Here is an 18,060-nt window from a genome sequence, read left to right as displayed (position 1 = left end):
CCCACTCCAGTATTCTTGACTGGAAAATTCCATGGGCAGAGGAGACTGGTGGGCTACAATTCATGGTTCACAGTCAGGCGTGACTGAGCAGTGCATGTATGCATGCATTTCCTTTTCTGGTTAATGCTAACAATTTATTAAGTTTTTCTTGTTCCTAAAGATGGAAGAACCTTGTCAAATTGGTACATTATTGATTTCCACTTTAACATTTTTTAAGTGGAATTGAATAACAAACCCAAAATAAGTTTAGGACAGGAAGTCTGGGTAATTTTTTGAAGTTATTGTTGGATATTAACCTTTTGGTGAATTTTTAATCAGTAATCAGAGAATTGCTAAAACCCAAAAGAAAACTCATTACAAGTTGGCATAATTATGAGGGCAGAGTAAATGTTACACTTTTTGGTGAAGGGTTTTTCAGAAATACTTCAAGATTAGACACTAGCCCTCCAGTTTTTCAGAATGAAGCCTCTTTTTCAAAGACTTTTTTTTTAAGCTGAGAAGCCTTAATGAGCAATCTGAAAATATTTGTTGGTAGGAAAAAAAAGATAAACTACAGTATGTTTATAAGTATGCATGCATATATTTAGTATAATTTCTCTTTCTTTCTGTTCCCTGGAGAATCACTGGGTGGAATTAATTTTAAGAGACCATTGGCCAGGCCCCTCAAAGGTTAAATTAAATTGAGGAATGCTACTGCAATTTGATTATGTTTTCATCTTTTCAAATCTGTCATCTAGTATAGATTTTAGTCCTATTTTCATACGTCTGTATAGGTCACCTAAAAGCCTTGTTCAAAATTGTATTTTTTTTCCTCTCATGAGTAATTTCTCTCACTAGGTAACCTTTGTCTTCTGTGGACATAATAGAGGTGTTTATTTAGAAATGGCAAAGGAGAATGGACTCTATTTTGTGACATATTGAGTCATAAGATAGAATTATGCTTGTGTACTCAGCAGCTGACCTTTTCCTTTTCCCAACTTAGAGGCTGAGAAGAGGGTTGACCTGCTGTTGTTGTTGTGTGGAGTGTAAAGAACCTGGGCTCCCAGACAGATAGAAGGAGAAGGTGACCACAGACAGGGTGAGATTTAAATCTAGTCAGTAAGCAAGAAAAATAAATTTCTATCACAGACTTGCCCCTAATGTCTCCCATTTCTGAGCACATTCCTTATGTTAAATTGCTCTTTACTGATTCTTCCAGAATTTTATTCCTTCCTCCTCCAACCCTCCAGCTTTGCATCAGATGTTACCACCTGCTACTCTGTTGTTGTGCTTGACCCCAGATACATGCATGGTTCACTCTTTCTCAACAAAAATGTATCTTCAGGCTGCATGTCATTCTTCCCAGCTCTATTCCCGCATCATTTTGGTGATTTAAATACAGTTGATTCTCATTCTTTGTGGTTCCGTAAAGTCACCGTAAAGTGCTGCACTCAATATGCAGCAAATTTGGAAAACTCAGCGGTGCTCACAGGACCGGAAAAGGTCAGTTTTCATTCCAATCCCAAAAAAGGCAATGCCAAAGAATGTTCTAACTGCTGCACAATTGCACTCATCTCACATGCTAGCAAAGTAATGCTCAAAATTCTCCAAGCCAGGCTTCAACAATACGTGACCTATGAACTTCCAGATGTTCAAGCTGGATTTAGAAAAGGCAGAGGAACCAGAGATCAAATTGCCAACATCCACTGGATCATTGAAAAAGCAAGAGAGTTCCAGAAAAACATCTGTTTTATTGACTACGTCAAAAACTTTGACTGTGTGGATCACAATAAGCTGTGGAAAACTCGGAAAGAGATGGAAATACCAGACCACCTGACTACCTCCTGAGAAATCTGTATGCAGGTCAAGAAGCAACAGTTAGAATTGGACATGGAACAACAGACTGTTTACAAATCGGAAAAGGAGTATGTCAAGGTATATATTGTCACCCTGCTTATTTAACTTGTATGCAGAGTACATCATATGAAATACCAGGCTGGATGAAGCACAAGCTGGAATCAAGATTGCCAGGAGAAATATCAATAACCTCAGATATACAGCAGAGAAGGCAATGGCACCCCACTCCAGTACTCTTGCCTGGAAAATCCCATGTACGGAGGAGCCTGGAAGGCTGAAGTCCATGAGGTTGCTGAGGGTTGGACACAACTGAGCGACTTCACTTTCACTTTTCACTTTCATTGGCATTTCCTTCTCCACTTGCATTGGAGAAGGAAATGGCAACCCACGCCAGTGTTCTTGCCTGGGGAATCCCGGGGACGGGGGAGCCTGGTGGGCTGCCGTCTATGGGGCCTCACAGAGTCGGACATGACTGAAGTGACTTAGCAGCAGCAGCAGCAGATATACAGATGACACCACCCTTATGGCAGAAAGCGAAGAGGAACTAAAGAGCCTCTTGATGAAAGTGAAAGAGGACAGTGAAAAAGCTGGCTTAAAACTCAACATTCAGAAAACTAAGATCATGGCATCTGATCCCATCACTTCATGGCGTATAGATGGGGAAACAATAGAAACAGTGACAGATTTTAATTTTGGAGGCTCCAAAATCACTGCAGATGGTGAGTGCAGCCATGAAATTAAAAGACACTTGCTCCTTGGAAGAAAAGTTATGACCAACCTGGACAGCATATTAAAAAGCAGAGACATTACTTTGCCAACAATGGTCTGTCTAATCAAAGCTATGGTTTTTCCAGGGGTCATGTATGGATGTGAGAGTTGGACTGTGAAGAAAGCTGAGCACTGAAGAATTGATGCTTTTGAATTGTGGTGTTGGAGAAGACTCTTGAGAGTCCCTTGGACTGCAAGGAGATCCTACCAGTCCATTCTAAAGGAAATCAGTCCTGAATAGTCATTTGAAGAACTGAAGCTGAAGCTGAAGCTGAAACTCCAGTACTTTGGCCACCTGACGGGAAGAACTGACTCATTGGAAAAGACCCTGATGCTGGGAAAGACTGAAGGCAAGTGGAGAACGGGACAAGAGAGGATGAGATGGTTGGATGGCATCACTGACTCGATGGATATGAGTTTGAGCAAGCTCCGGGAGTTGGTGATGGACAGGGAAGCCTGGCGTGGTGCAGTCCATGGGGTTGCAGAGTCGAACATTACTGAGCGACTGAACTGAACATTGAATTAGTGAGCACTGAAACATTGATGTGTCCTGCACTGTTTGGGTCTAGGGAAAGCAAGTCCCCTGTCTTTGATGTCTGTGGTAAGGGTACCCTATGTTCCAGATTGGAACAATCTGAAATGTAGTAAATATCATGACATTGGGATCACAACTTTGAGGAAATGTTCATTTTAGCCCTGAGTTGATCCAGGTCTGCCTGTCAGAAGGACTTCAGAGTTCTGTGTCCCTACAGACTGCAGTGATCAATGAATGTGGGATGTTGTGTCTGTTTCGTTTGTCATGAGGCTTTGGTCTGGGGGAACTGCTCCTGACTGGGGCTGCTGGGCACTGGCGTGCATGAATGGGGCTTTTATCACAGGCACCATATGAAAGGTTGTTTTGCTGTACGTGTGGTGTCTTTGTGTCCAGGTGACCTATCCACATCTTGGATGTTGTTCTGTGGCAGCTTTGCATTTCCTACATGGGTGTGGGGGCAATATAAATTGTGCAGCTGGGTACCTGATGAGTGTCATGTGAGTTTCCTATCACCATGTACCAAATGACTACAAACTTAGTACCTTAAAACAATGTAAACGTATTACTGTAAAGTTTTATAGGATATAGAAGTCTATCATGGATCTCATGGAGCTAGGATCAAGGTGTCAGCAGGTCTCTCTTCCTTTCTAGGCTTTAGGGGAGGATCCATTTCCTAGCCTCCTACATTCCTTGGCTTGTTGTCTCTCCATCTTTAAAGTCAACAACAGTAGATTGAGTCCATCTCACAGTGCATCACTCTAATCTCTTTTGCCTCCCTCTTCTACTTTTAAGGATTCCTGTGATTGCTTTAGGCCCATCTGGACAATCCAGAATAATCTCCGTATTTTAAGGTCAGCTGATTATCAACATTCATTCCATCTACAGTTTTAGTTCTCTTTCTCCATTTAACATAACATATTCATAGGTTCTGGGGATTAGGTCATGGACATATTTGGGGTGCCATGATTCTGCTTACTGCAGGCACCAGATGGAATGAAGATGCTGTTTCCTGTCCTCTAACCTTCTATGGAGGGATGTAAATGGAGATGAAGCCTGCAGTGTGTCTTGAATCTGATTGCCAGTTTGCATCTGCAACCACTGCTGTCTACTGCCTATTAGAACACAGTGTTGAGAGGGTGGATTTTTACTGGGAACATTACACATGTTCAAGCACAATTTATTAACTCTCTGCAGGGGTCTGCTATTCTGATAATTGACTAATTTCTTAATTGTGCAGCTCCCAAGATATCTTTCCTTTTCAAAACCTCTGAAAATAATTTTAAGATGCTGGATAATGGGGTTCCTGGGACTCTGATAGCTATTCAAATCTCCAAAGCTTTAGGACTTTTCTTGGCCATCAGAAAGAATTGAAAGCTACTGTTTTCTTTTAGAGGAAAAAAAAAAATTTAACCTGTGTGATATAAATTTTAAATGAAGCCAATATGCTAAGCTGGGCTGCTGTAAAATGATTTTCATCATTGCATTCATTGTGTCAACCAGATCTTTGGCTCCAAATATGCTGGTCTTGTAAAAATCTTATTTCAGCTGTCAGGGTAATCAAAATGGTTTCAAAAGCTTTCCCTGAATACTGCATTGAAGTAAAATAATAAGATATGCTATCAAATGTCAGACTCTACAGAAGGCAAATACCAGATATGGGCAGCTTTTGCTTTTTTTTTTTTTTTTAAGTCTATTTAATAAAATAAACTTCTTTATTTGAGTATAATTTTGAAGAGACTATTCCTGAAATATACAGTTTCCAAGTCAGTTAGGTAGCTTTCAATCCAAAATTGAATTTGGGATGACATAATTAAACACAGAATTATAGAACAACATTTTCTTTATTAAAGTTATCTTTTAATGCCGCAGTTTTGTTTTGTGTGATGGGATTTTTATAATGTTGTTGTATTGCATGTGCAGAGGAAAAAAATGATGGCTACAGGTTTTATCCTTTAAAATTTTGATACTACAGATTTGCATTTCTAAAACTCTGTGGCCTACAGATGTCTTTAATCTACATGATCTTATTCTTTATAGCATACAAATGTTGTTGATGTTGTAGATGACATAGATGTGGAAATGAGGGTAAAATTTTGGAGAGAACTCACTGAGTAGTCAAAGGATTATGCAGAAAATTGCTCAAAAGAAACTTGTATTTTAAAATATTACCTAGCGAAGTCAAGGTTGAAAACCAGAACAACCCAAGATCATGAGGCTAGATCTTTTTGGAGACATCCTGAGGATAAAAATACCACATTTGCTGTTGTGTGAGCTGGCTGCTCTAGAGCAGCTGGGGGAATGTTTTCATCCTCCCCATGTCTCTTCCTCAATGAAAGCCTCTCAACAACCTTCCTGTCTGTCCCAGGCTCCACCTCTGACCACTGCTGTATTCAAACCTCAGGATTTCTTCCCACTCTTGGCGTAGATTCTTGATGTCCATTCATCCATCTTTCTATCCAATAAGCTTTTGCTGAGTACCACTTTTTAAGAAGTTAATTATAGAAGAGTCAATGAAGTTGGGAATGATACTGATCTGCACTATCTTGTCACTCAGACCTAGGCAAAAGAGGAAATAGATCAACTCACTAATTTCAGGGGTCTGAGTCTTGCCATCTTCATTCTTGCTGACTACTTTTGTGTGTCAAGCACTGGCAGGGTATTAAGATAAAGAAGACATCAATTAGCAAATTGCAAATGAGGACCAATTAATTGGTGTTGAGGATGGGGGATATGGGAAGAGAGAGGTTAAGCTAGAAAAAAAGGGACTAGACAAAGTTGTGAGGTGACTGGAATTTTCCATCAGCATTTCATGTGCCTACTATCTGTTAGTAGCTGCCCTCTCAAATTTCTAGGACATTCTATCACTCTGTAACTAGTAAAGAGACCTTTCCCTCCCAACCTCATTCCCATTCTCCACTGGGGGACCATGACTATCTCTGTCTCCATTGTCTGGATTCAAACTTTTCCATTTGTCCTGTCTGTCTTCTGTCCCACTCTGCTATGGCAGAGTCCTCTTCTAAGGGCCATCTTGCCACTTGATTAACCAGTTAATGAAGGAACATTCACCCTGCAGGCCGTACAGGACTGCTAGTGACTCTAATGGAATTTAGCAGATCCACAGGGCTTTTACTACCAAACATACACACCATGTGACTGGTTACCTTTTAGTAGTCTTGATAGGAACTTTTCCAAAATACTGCTCCCAATTCAGGAGCAGCCAGTAAATGGCTCTTGTGCAAATTCCTCTATAGTAAATGGCAGGAAGATGGCATACAGCTTTAGCTACAGTGTCTCTCTGCAGTAAGGGACAGTGAATTCAGAAATAGCAATAGTAGAACACATCGCAAAAAATGGCCTCAATACTTTTCAGCTCCTTTCAGCAAGAGATGGAGTCTATTTCCTGGTCCTTGAAACTGAGGCTGACTTGGGGACTTGCTGTAACCAGTGACATCAAGTGAGTCCCAAACTAAGGCATCAAGAGGCCATATGGCTTCTACTTTTTTTGTCCTGGGACCTTGTGATCCAGGCAATCCTGCTGAGTGATGAAAAGCACATGGGCTGTCACTCCAGCCTGCCAACCACCAAACACATGAACGAGACCACGTTAGACCATCCAGTCATTAGCTGTTCACTAGCTGCCTCCGGACGCACACACAAGTCCAGCAGGGATCTACTGAGCTAGCTCTGATCAGAATAACCAGCCAGTTCCCAGAATCATGAGCTAAACACATAGTAGTTGTTTTAATCCATTAGGAACTGCTATGAGCAGTCAAATGAAATGATTGTGATACTATTTTTAAACAGGAAAAATGGGATGGATTCAGCAGTAGAGTGGAGTGAAAACTATAAAATTTGACTTTGTGACCCAAAGAGGAGAATAAGTGAAGAAAACAGGATATGAAGATGTATCTATCTAAAACTACCCAGAAAGCACAAATCTCTTGCCAGCATTTGCTATGAAAAATCCAGAGTATTTGAATGAGTCTGAATATCTTTTTATTATTATTATTTAAGTTTATTTGGCTGTGCCAGGTCTTAGTTGTGACACTCAGGATCTAATAGTTGCTTCATGCGGGATCTAGTTCCCTGACCAAGGATCAAACCCAGGTTCCCTGCATTGGGAGCATGGAGTCTTAGCCACTGGACCACCAGGAAAGTCCTGGTCTGAGTATCTTAAACACACCTACTAGTAGGAAGGAAGATAGTCCCAGTTCTAGATGGTACTCAACATAAATGGCATATGTCCCAGTTCACATCAAACTGAGATTTAAAAGTTGTTGATCTTGGTTGATATCTGTGTATAGGTATGATATGCTTGAGGGCAATTTTTTTTTTCCTGAAAAGAGAGGGGGTTCTTTGCTACTTTGTATGACCTGAGTGCAACTGGGAACACACATGGTTCAGTCTCTGAGCAATGTTGTCTTCAAAAGCAGTGTGTGGCAGAAAAACATAATTGACAGCAATTCATATCTGTACTCAGTCTCTTGGAGGAAAAGAAAAGCCAAAAGAGGGAGTACATGCTTAAAAGAGCATCTTCTTTCAGTTCAGTTCAGTCGCTCAGTTGTATCCGACTCTTTGCGACCCCATGGACTGCAGCACGCCAGGCCTCCCTGTCCATCACCAACTCCAGGAGCTTGCTCAAACTCATGTCCATCAAGTCGGTGATGCCATTCAACCATCTCATCCTCTGTCGTCCCCTTCTCCTCCTGCCTTCAATCTTTCCCAGCATCAGGGTCTTTTCCAATGAGTCAGTTCTTCGCATCAGGTGGCCAAAGTATTGTAGTTTCAGCTTCAGCCCTTCCAATGAATATTCAGGACTGATTTCCTTTAGAATGGACTGGTTGGATCTCCTTGCAGTCCAAGGGACTCTCAAGAGTCTTCTCCAACACCACAGTTCAAAAGCATCAATTCTTCAGCACTCAGCTTTCTTTATAGCCCAACTCTCACAGCCATTCATGACTACTGGAAAAACCATAGCTTTGACTGGACAGACCTTTGTTGGCAAAGTAACATCTCTGCTTTTTAATATGCTGTCTAGGTTGGTCATAGCTTTTCTTCCAAGGAGCAAGCATCTTTTAATGTCATGGCTGCACTCACCATCTACAGTGATTTTGGAGTCCCAAAAAACAAAGTCTCTCACTGATTCCATTGTTTCCCCAACTATTTGCCATGAAGTGATGGGGACCAGATGCCATGATCTTCGTTTTCTGAGTGTTGAGTTTTAAGCCAACTTTTTTCACTCTCCTCTTTCACTTTCATCAAGAGGCTCTTTAGTTCTTCTTTGCTTTCTGCATAAGGGTGGTGTCATCTGCATATCTGAGGTTATTGGTATTTCTCCCTGCCATCTTGATTCCATGTTGTGCTTCATCCAGCCCAGCATTATGCATGATGTTCTCTGCATATAAGTTAAATAAGCAGGGTGACAATATACAGCTTTGACATACTCCCTTCCTGATTTTGAACCAGTCTGTTGTTCCATGTCCAGTTCTAACTGTTGCTTCTTGACCTGCATACAGATTTCTCAGGAGGCAGGTAAGGTGGTCTGATATTCCCATCTCTTTAAAAATTTTCCAGTTTGTTGTGATCCACACAGTACTTGGGTGCATCTTCTTTAGACATCTTTATTGTTCTCAGTCTTTCTGTAATGCCTTGTAGCAGCACTCCTAAGAACTCTCTGGTAGTGGCTCATGAAAATATAAAATGTTCTCTTCCCATTTTTGCTATAGTCTTTGAAAACTTCCATGAAACAAAAAGACATGGCTTTTTGGTCTCTTGACTACGAGTTTCCAGTCAAGTATAGAGCTAAAGGTCTCTTTCTTGTCCTGTCATCTAAACTTTCCCCTCATCACTGTGATATTTCCTCATTCACTTATTCCTTCTCATCCCTATGTTCATGCACAGTGATGTCTTCCTAAAACTAGTGCTCCTAGCATCTGACTCTCTGTGATACATTTGGGCTTCTGGGGTGGGTAATCTGTCTTTATTTCTCTAAAAATCATCTCATTTCCCAGATTTCACACTCAATAGGAGAAACTTGACACTTAACTCCCAAGTAAGATTCCTTCTTTAGAACTAGGGGGAAAGTGGAAAGGGCTGAAATATTCGTGTATTAATATATATATAGCCTTATGTGATTTTGGATTATGTAAATATGAAATAATGTGATTAAAAACATACTTAAAATATCTCATTTCTAGGACAAAATTTGAAATAATTTGGACCTCCCTAAATGAGAAAAAAAAATAATCACACATGTTTAAAGCTGGTGAACTAATTGGAAACGATACTACTGCTGTGGTAGCTGATAAACAGAACTGCATGATGCTATTCTTTGTCAGTCCTACAGGACAGTTATCCTTGAATTATAGAAGTTTTAATTTATGAAAGATACTCTGGAAAATACCCTAGTATAAGCTGACTTCGATATTCTGTCCTCTTGTGGCTTGCTTTTGTGCCTGAGGTACAGCGGAGGGGACTGGGAAAAGCTACAAGGAGGGTCAAATTTTGAATCTTCATGAGAAAGGGGAGAATCAGACACTGGATGAGCTGCTTCAAGGTCCATGTGACAATGGGCATCACTGTGAAAGGACAAGAGCCAGTGTTCCCATTTCTCTGTGGCATGCAGGACCACAGTGATATTTTCAAAACTGGCAATTCTGAGACCAGGAGGGGACGCGGGCAAGGATGTTCCAAGATGTCCATCAGCCATGTCAGCTTTGAGTCTCCCCCTAGTGGCTGCATTAGGAAAGACATCGATGCAAGGAATGTGTGTTAGTCGCTCAGTCCTCTCTTGAACTCTTCAACCCTACGGACTGAAGCCTGCCAGGTTCCTCTGACCATGGGATTCTCCAGGTGAGAATACTGGAGTGGGTAGCCATTCCCTTCTCCAGGCGAAAGGACTGTGAAAATGGTAGGTGCTGACAAACCAGTCCATGGGCACAGGAGAGGCATCTTTTGAAGGCTTTTATTGATACTTCGGGGTGGGAGGATGTTTTTGAGGGTCTGTGTGAGCAGGAAGAGTTCAATGCAAGAACTTTGAGATGCTGGTGATAATCACCCTGAATTTATGGACAGGCTACTTTGACCTTGGAATTCTTATGCTACCTGTTCACACTGGTATGGTAGCTTTGCTCCTTATTCTCTTGTTGGGCGTCAGCTATTTTACTTAACTCCTTCACCTCTGATTCCTTCCTTGTAGAATGGAGGCAAAGAATCACACTTAAAGAGATTTTTGTGAGAATTCAGCATTGCCATGGAGATGGAATGGGCGAGAAGGAGTGGGCTGCGGTGTAGAGCAGACCCTACTTTTTGACTGACTGCTGCAGTCCCCGCATGATCGCAGGGTGGGTAACCGGATGAATTCAGGCCCAGCAGCTCCAGGACAGGGAGATGAGGCCAGCGTTTCTCCAGAGACCCAGCATGGCCCATTCCTCTCTGCGACAAGGGGTCAGTGCTACGGAAACTGGAGCTGCGGGCAGCGGGGATAGTGGCTTCCTGGTTGTGACGGGTCTTCTCTCACCCGGAGACCCAAAGTTGCTACCTAAGTGAACTTACCCTCCCGCTTATGCAAGAGTGTGTTCCATGGACACAGCCTAGCAGGAAGATGCAGCCTTTTATGTCTCACTGGCTGCTGACCCACCAGTCGGATGACAGCATCCCCTCGGGCTTTCCTGTTTCAGTTCCAGCAGCCCTTGGTCAGTGGCCTCTCACCATCAGGAGCAGCCCGTACATCAGCAGCAGGGTGGCCGCCAGCAACAAGCTCGTGCTCTCCAGCAACCACATCAGCACAGTCATCAGCCTCTCGGGGGAGACGGTGAGCACCTAATCTGAGGACATCCACTACGTGCAGGAGCCTGTGGCCGACACACCTACTTCGCAGCTCTGTGACTTCGACCCCACCCCCACCCCCCCCACCCCCACCCCCCACCCGGCAGACCGCATCACAAGGTGGAGAGGAAGCAGGGCTGTACCCTGCCGCAATGTGCTGCTGGCTGAGCCCCTCTGCCACCCTCTGTCTCGCCTATCTCATGAAGTACCAGGCCATGTCTCTGCTGGACACGCACACATGGACCAAGTCCTGCCAGCTCATCCTCCAGCCCCAAAATGGCTTTTGGGAACAGCTCATCTACCATGAGTTCCCGCTGTTTGGCAAGAACACCATGACCATGGTCACTTCCCCCATGGACATGATCCCTGACGTCTAGGAGAAAGAGGTCTGTCTGATGATTCCACTGTGAGCCATTCTGCCAGCCCTGGGGTCAGAAGTAGGGATCTGCCACTGATCCTCCACCAAGATCTCAGCTTAAACATTTTTCTTTTGTTGATACAGAAAAACCAGATGATGCCTTTTGTAAGGGCACCGAAAACGGAAGAGTGCTGTAGCTCTTAATCTTATCGTTCATATTTTTAAAGATTCAGCTTACTAAATGTAAGATAGTGAAGATAAGTTTCCTACCCAGTGGGTGACAGATGCTGAACCATGTGGTGCCCAGGTCAAGGGGACCAGCGCCCAATGCATGTGGCAAACCTGGAATCCTGCAGTCCTCCCCATGGCCAACTAACCCAGGAGTGAGTCTGCCACAATCCTGTCTCATTCTTTTGAACCTGAAGCCAGCCTTAAGCATCACGGTGCCTCTCATGCTTCTCACAGTAAGTGCCAACCTCTTGGGTAAGTAGACTTCAAGCAGTGCTCCAGAAGCCCTGGGGGGCCCCAAGCCAACTCTGCATCCACCTTCAGCCACCAGGGCCCAACTCTGGTTCTCTAGATTGTACTTATGCATAAGATAGTTTTCAAAGGAAGCATTCAGTTGTATAAAATTTTTTTAAAAATTTGTTTTTTTGAGCACCGCTGTACATGGCAAGCTCTCCTCCAGCTTTTGACGAAAGATGGCATTGGTCTCTGTCTCAGGGCATGTGTGGAGAGCAGGTCTGACATTGGGCCTCAGAGGTTCCTTGCACAGGCCTCGGCCCAGAAGGCTGGAGCTATGGACTGGCCTGGCTGGCCACGAGCGTCCACAGGGGCATGTGCCTGAGGGATGAATGAGTGGGCCCTATCAGTAGACACTGAAATCCAGAGTTGTTCCAGCCCCCCAGTTGTGCAAGGATCTGGGTCAAGACCATCTATTCTAACCCATGGGTTTTCAAACAAAAGCACAACTGCCATGTATGGGTTCAGAACCCAGTGGAGGCCAAATTCCCCTTTTCTCCAAACCTACCCCTCTGCCACTTCCACGAAGTGCCTGCCCATGGGTGTCATTTTAGGATCGAGGGAGACTGATCTCACTTTCTCCATGAATAAACAGACCCACAGATGCCAGGGCGAGTGTGGGGAGGCCCCCACAAAGCAGAAGAAACCCAGGTGGAAAATTTCTTTGAAAGCATTTTTCTTAAAGAGAAGTTTATTTGGGTATATTTTGTTTCAGTTTCTAAAATGTTTAAGTTAACATACCATGAAATGAACTTTCTTCTACATAAAGTTCTGTGTGTTCTGACACATTTGTGTACTACCTCACAATCAGGAAGCAGAGAAATTATGTCGCCCCAAATATTCCCTTATGCCACCACTTTGCCCCACCCCAACCTCTGGCAAACCACTCTCTGTTCTCCATCCCTATCTATTTGCCTTTCCCCCTTGTGGCTGTTTAGTTGCACAGTTGTGTCTGACTTCTTGTGACTTTGTGGACTGCAGCGTGCCAGGCTTCCCTGTCCTTCACCATCTCCTGGAGCTTGCTCAAATTCACGTCCATAGAGTCAGTGATGCCATCTACCCATCTCATCCTCTGTCACCCCCTTCTCCTGCCTTCAATCTTTCCCAGCATCAGGGTCTTTTCCAATGAGTCAGTTCTTCACATCAGGTGGCCAGAGTATTAGATCTTGAGCTTCAGCATCAGTCCTTTCAATGAATATTCAGGGTTGGTTTCCTTTAGGCTGGACTGGTTTGATCTCCTTGCTGTCCAAGGGACTTGCAGGAGTCTTCTCCAACACCACGCTTCCAAAGTATCAATTCTTTGGCTCTTAACCTTCTTTATGGTCCAACTCTCACATCCATACGTCACTACTGAAAACATCATAGCTTCGACTATATGGACCTTTATTGGAAAAGTGATGTCTCTGCCTTTTTAATATGCTATCTAGATCTGTCATAGCTTTTCTTCCACGGAGCAAGGATCTTTTAATTTCATGGCTAAAGTCACTATCTGCAGTGATTTTGGAGTCTAAGAAAATAAAGTCTATCACTGTTTGCATTTTCCCCCTATCTATTTGCCATGAAGTGATGGGACTGGATGCCATGATCTTAGTTTTTTGAATGTTGAGTTTTATGCCAGACTTTTCACTCTCCTTTTTCACCCTCATCAAGAGGCAGTCTTGATTTCAATTTGTGCTTCACCCAGCCTGGCATTTCGCATGATGTACTCTGCATATTAGTTAAATAAGCAGGGTGACAACATACAGCCTTGACATACTCCTTTCCCAATTTGGAACCAGTCTATTGTTCCATGTCTGGTTCTAACTGTTGCTTCTTGACCTGCATACAGGTTTCTCAGCAAGCAGATAAGGTGGTTTCTTTTAGACTTTACCACAGTTTGTTGTGATTCACACACTCAAAGCTTTCAGTGTAGTCAGTGAAGCAGAAGTAGATGTTTTTCTGGAATTCCCTTGCTTTTTTGATGATCCAGCTGCTGCTGCTGCTAAGTCACTTCAGTTGTGTCCGACTCTGTGCGACCCCATAAATGGCAGCCCACCAAGCTCCCCTGTCCCTGGGATTCTCCAGGCAAGAACACTGGAGTGGGTTGCCATTTCCTTCTCCAATGCATGAAAGTGAAAATTGAAAGTGAAGTCACTCAGTCGTGTCTGACTCTTAGCGACCCCATGGACTGCAGCCTACCAGGCTCCTCCGTTCATGGGATTTCCCAGGCAAGAGTACTGGAGTAGGGTGCCATTGCCTTCTCCACGATGATCCAGCGGATGTTGGCAATTTAATCTCTGGTTCCTCTGCTTTTCCAGAAGGTCACATATATAGACCACCATAGAGGATATAACCTCTGGAGACTGGCTTCTTTGAGTATGTCTGAGATTTACACATGTTGCTTTTTATGGACATGTTGTATTCCATTGAATGGATCTGCTGCAGTTTGTTTTACATTCACCCATTGAAGGATATCTGGGTTGTTTCCAATTTTTGGTGATTTTGAATAAAACTGTGACAGATGAAAAAAAGGAGGGTGTTTATGAGAATTCAGTAAGCTGATGCAGGGAGGGTTCCGCCTGGTGCCTAGCCTCCACTGTCAGTGCTCAATGAGCTCTCTGTGTGGTCATCACATGCACAGACTCTTTGTAAGAGTCTGAAACGTACTCTCAATTTTATAGAACCCTTGGTGTTGCTAACATAACTCTCTGACTGGACTACCTTGATATTATTGGTAATGACTGGGTCTTGGATCCCTCTTAATCTTTAGTGATTGATGTAGCAAGAGGACAGAGCTCATGATTTCTTCTTAATCTCAGGCCCTCTGTAAAGAGAACTTCCATCACAGTTGACATTTTCTAGTTTTCTGCCACATCTTCTGAGAAAACAGTAACTTCTTACTCAGGGGAGATGGTATTTTATCAGGCAAGTTCAAGCCGTTCTGAAAGAAGAGAAAACACCTGTATGTTCTTGATCACTGACCTTTGGTGAAAATTACTGCTGTTTTCTTTTTTCTTTATTAAATGGCAGAAAAATTTTATAATAGCAATTAATGGAAATGCTTAATTCAAATTATATTAAAGCCTATTTTTGTGTCTCTATTATGTCAGGATGGCAGGTCAAATGAATCTTTGAAAGTATAACTAGGGATTTCCATGGAAACCAGGTAGGAATAAGGGAGGAAACCCAGCTCTGGGTCATTGGTACTTTTCTCCCACTCACTGGGGACCCTAGAGAATCTGTCTGTGGGTGGCATCTTGCTGTGGCTCTCAGGGTACACAAGTCTCAAGCTCCAAATGCCTCTTGCTGCTCAAGGTGGTGCCAATGGAAGTTGGGGTGACTGCTTATAGCAAACTGATCCCAGTGAGTAAATAAACTGGATTACATTTTTCAGTCCATGACATGTTTTCAGTTACATTATTTTATGTAATCATGTTATTACTCAAGTTATCTCCATTCTAAAGGTGAGGAAGCAGGTTCTGAGACATGAGGGCATTTTCTTGAGTCAAGAGGCACAGCCAGGGTTTGTACCATCCGACTCTAAGAACAGTGGCCATTTTTCTGGGCAACGGTAGGTGCCAGAACCTCCTTCCCAGGTCCTCCCTATCCACTGTCGCAGGTTGGGTGGTTGGAGAGAGTAGGGCTTTACCTCTGTCCTCATCGGAGGCTGTGATGGAGAGTGGGACACAGCTTTATGTATTTCCATGAAAGGCTCAGGGGCCAGCATGGGAGACCAAAATATTTTGTGGGGAAAAATGCACATTGCCTTTCTTCCATGGCTCCTAATTTTTTGCCTGCTGGAGTGTGGGAAGTGTTAGTTGCTCAGTTGTGTCATACTCTTTGCAACTCCCAGGCTCCTCTGTCCATGGAATCCTCTTGGCAAGAATACTGGAGTGGATAGCCATTCCCTTCTCCAGGGGGTCCTCCCAACCTGGGGATTGAACCCAGGTCTCCTGCACTGCAGGCAGATTCTTTACCGTCTGAGCCACCAGGAAACCCACTGGAGTGTGTAGGTCCTCATCAATTGCAATCACGAAAGACACTCTCTTATTGCATCTATTAACACATCCTTCCGGAGAAGGCAATGGCACCCCACTCCAGTACTCTTGCCTGGAAAATCCCATGGACGGAGGAGCCTGGTGGGCTGCAGTCCATGGGGTCGCTAAGAGTCAGACATGACTGAGCTACTTCACTTTCACTTTTCACTTTCATGCATTGGAGAAGGAAGTGGCAACCCACTCCAGTACTCTTGCCTGGAGAATCCCAGGGACAGGGGAGCCTGGTGGGCTGCTGTCTCTGGGGTCGCACAGAGTCGGACATGACTGAAGCGACTTAGCAGCAGGAGCAGCAGCAGCAACACATCCTTCTACAGTTTTCTTCAATTACACTAATTATTTCCTGTTATGAGTTTATTCTCTTCTGAGATTTTTCCTCAAGAAGCTTCTGCAATTTTGGTCTCAGTTATTATATTATTATAAGAACTGGCCCTCCAGTGGCACAGTAGAATGGCTTGGGGTTGTATTATTTCGACCTCTCTCATGAAGCATCTTCTAATTTTTGTTGAGGATGAGAGAACTGGTTGCTGATTGGAACTGGATGGACTGCATGGGTATCCTGTGTCTTTATTTATGGTAAAATAACACTGCAGTTGTTTTCCAACTTTCACAGTATCTCCCTCCTCTCCTTTCTACTTCAAGCCTTCAGCTAAGCATTTTTTCTCTGGAGACTTTCCTGGCTCATGTGCTTCCTTTTCATTCCCACCATAATCTCTAATATTCAATGGCTACCTTAGATCCACAGTGCATCAGCTGCCTCCTTTCTGGCTTCTTAGTTTCTTGTCTTTATTCCCATGCATCCTACACATAGCAACATGAATACTTTTTTCAGCTTTTATTTGGATTAGGTCACTCCCATTCTAAGGAGCTCAGAATAACTCTCAATTACCTCTTGAATAAAATAAAACCTCCTAATTATATATGCTAAAGTCCTCAGCCTGTAAACTCCTCCACTTAATGGCCCCCTTGCCTGCCCTCCTCCACTTGGGCATCCTACTCCAGCTCCATAAGCCCATTGGCATCCTTAAGTGCATATTTATACCCATCTATTAACCCGTAAGCCTTTGCACATCCCACCTCTCCTGTTTACAGTGCCTCCCCTCTACATTCCTGGTAAAATGTAATAGTCATTTGACCAGGAATATAATTGGTTTAACTTTGTTTAACTCGGTGTTTCTCAATTTTTTTTTTAACCATGTGACAGTTTTGCTTACAAGATGGCTGTTAAAACTGTGCTGGAGAGCTTCAGTCTCCTCTTCGCTCCTCCAGGCCTGCCCTCAACACTCCTTCACTCTGGTTGGTGCTACAAGGGAGGCTGACCTGCATGAACATATCAACAGGTCCCCCTTGACCTCTCTCATGGTTACAGTGAATCGAGATGTTACTGAAGGTACTGGGTAGATGTGGCTAACTTCTATAATCCATGCACTATAAGTAAAGCAGATTACTTTCCATAGTGTGGGTGGGCCTCACCCAATCAGTTGAAGGCCTTAAGAGCAAATATTGAGGTTTCCTGAAGAAGGTTTTGGTATTAACCACACCCCCATCCCCTGGCCCCAACCACATGAGCCAATTTCTTAAAATTAGTCTCTGTTTCTCAATATTGTTTCTGCTTCTCTGGAGAACCCTGATTGATAAATACCTTGATGTCTGGGTTGGCTTGGCCAATAAGGCCCACCTATATGTGATTAGAGGGAGGAAGGAGAATAGAGTTAAGGTGTTTATTCTCTGGGTCTCACTATGCTGGGTCACTTACAGTTGGCTGTGGCTGTGGACAGAACTCCCAGTTCCTATCTGGAACCTTCTCCCTAGGGCTGTTTCCCTCTCAGTAAATCATTCCACAGTCTTTCCCCTGGATATGGTTTCCCTACATTTTGCCCCCATCTCTGTGACTAGCCCATTGTTAAACTTTCCTCCAAATGCCCAATTTGAAGTACCATTTGTTTCCTGACATAACCTTGACTGATGTCTCATGAGACTAGTGTTCCAATGAACTTACTTTGGGAAACTATGCTTTCATTTCAACCTTTCTTTTCTTAGGGTGATGAAGTTGTAGGGTTCACTGTTTCCCCAAACAGCCTGGAGGAAACCAGGAGAGACTTGATAGAAAAAGAGATTCATGGGTTAGAAACTGAATCATGGATGGGTTTAGTTCAGCTGGAGGGAAGGTGGGCCTGGTA

The 18,060-nt window shown here is 43.5% G+C and overlaps 1 pseudogene; it reads left to right on the top strand.

Annotated features, from left to right (window-relative positions):
- The window catches only part of LOC129638926 (dual specificity protein phosphatase 18-like), a 211,960-nt pseudogene that overhangs the window by 112,940 nt on the left and 80,960 nt on the right, over positions 1 to 18,060 (top strand).

Source organism: Bubalus kerabau, chromosome X (genome assembly GCF_029407905.1).
Source record: "Bubalus kerabau isolate K-KA32 ecotype Philippines breed swamp buffalo chromosome X, PCC_UOA_SB_1v2, whole genome shotgun sequence".
Classification (NCBI taxonomy): domain Eukaryota; kingdom Metazoa; phylum Chordata; class Mammalia; order Artiodactyla; family Bovidae; genus Bubalus; species Bubalus kerabau.
The sequence above is the reverse complement of the archived record's forward strand: the minus strand, read 5'-3'. Positions and strand labels throughout refer to the sequence as shown.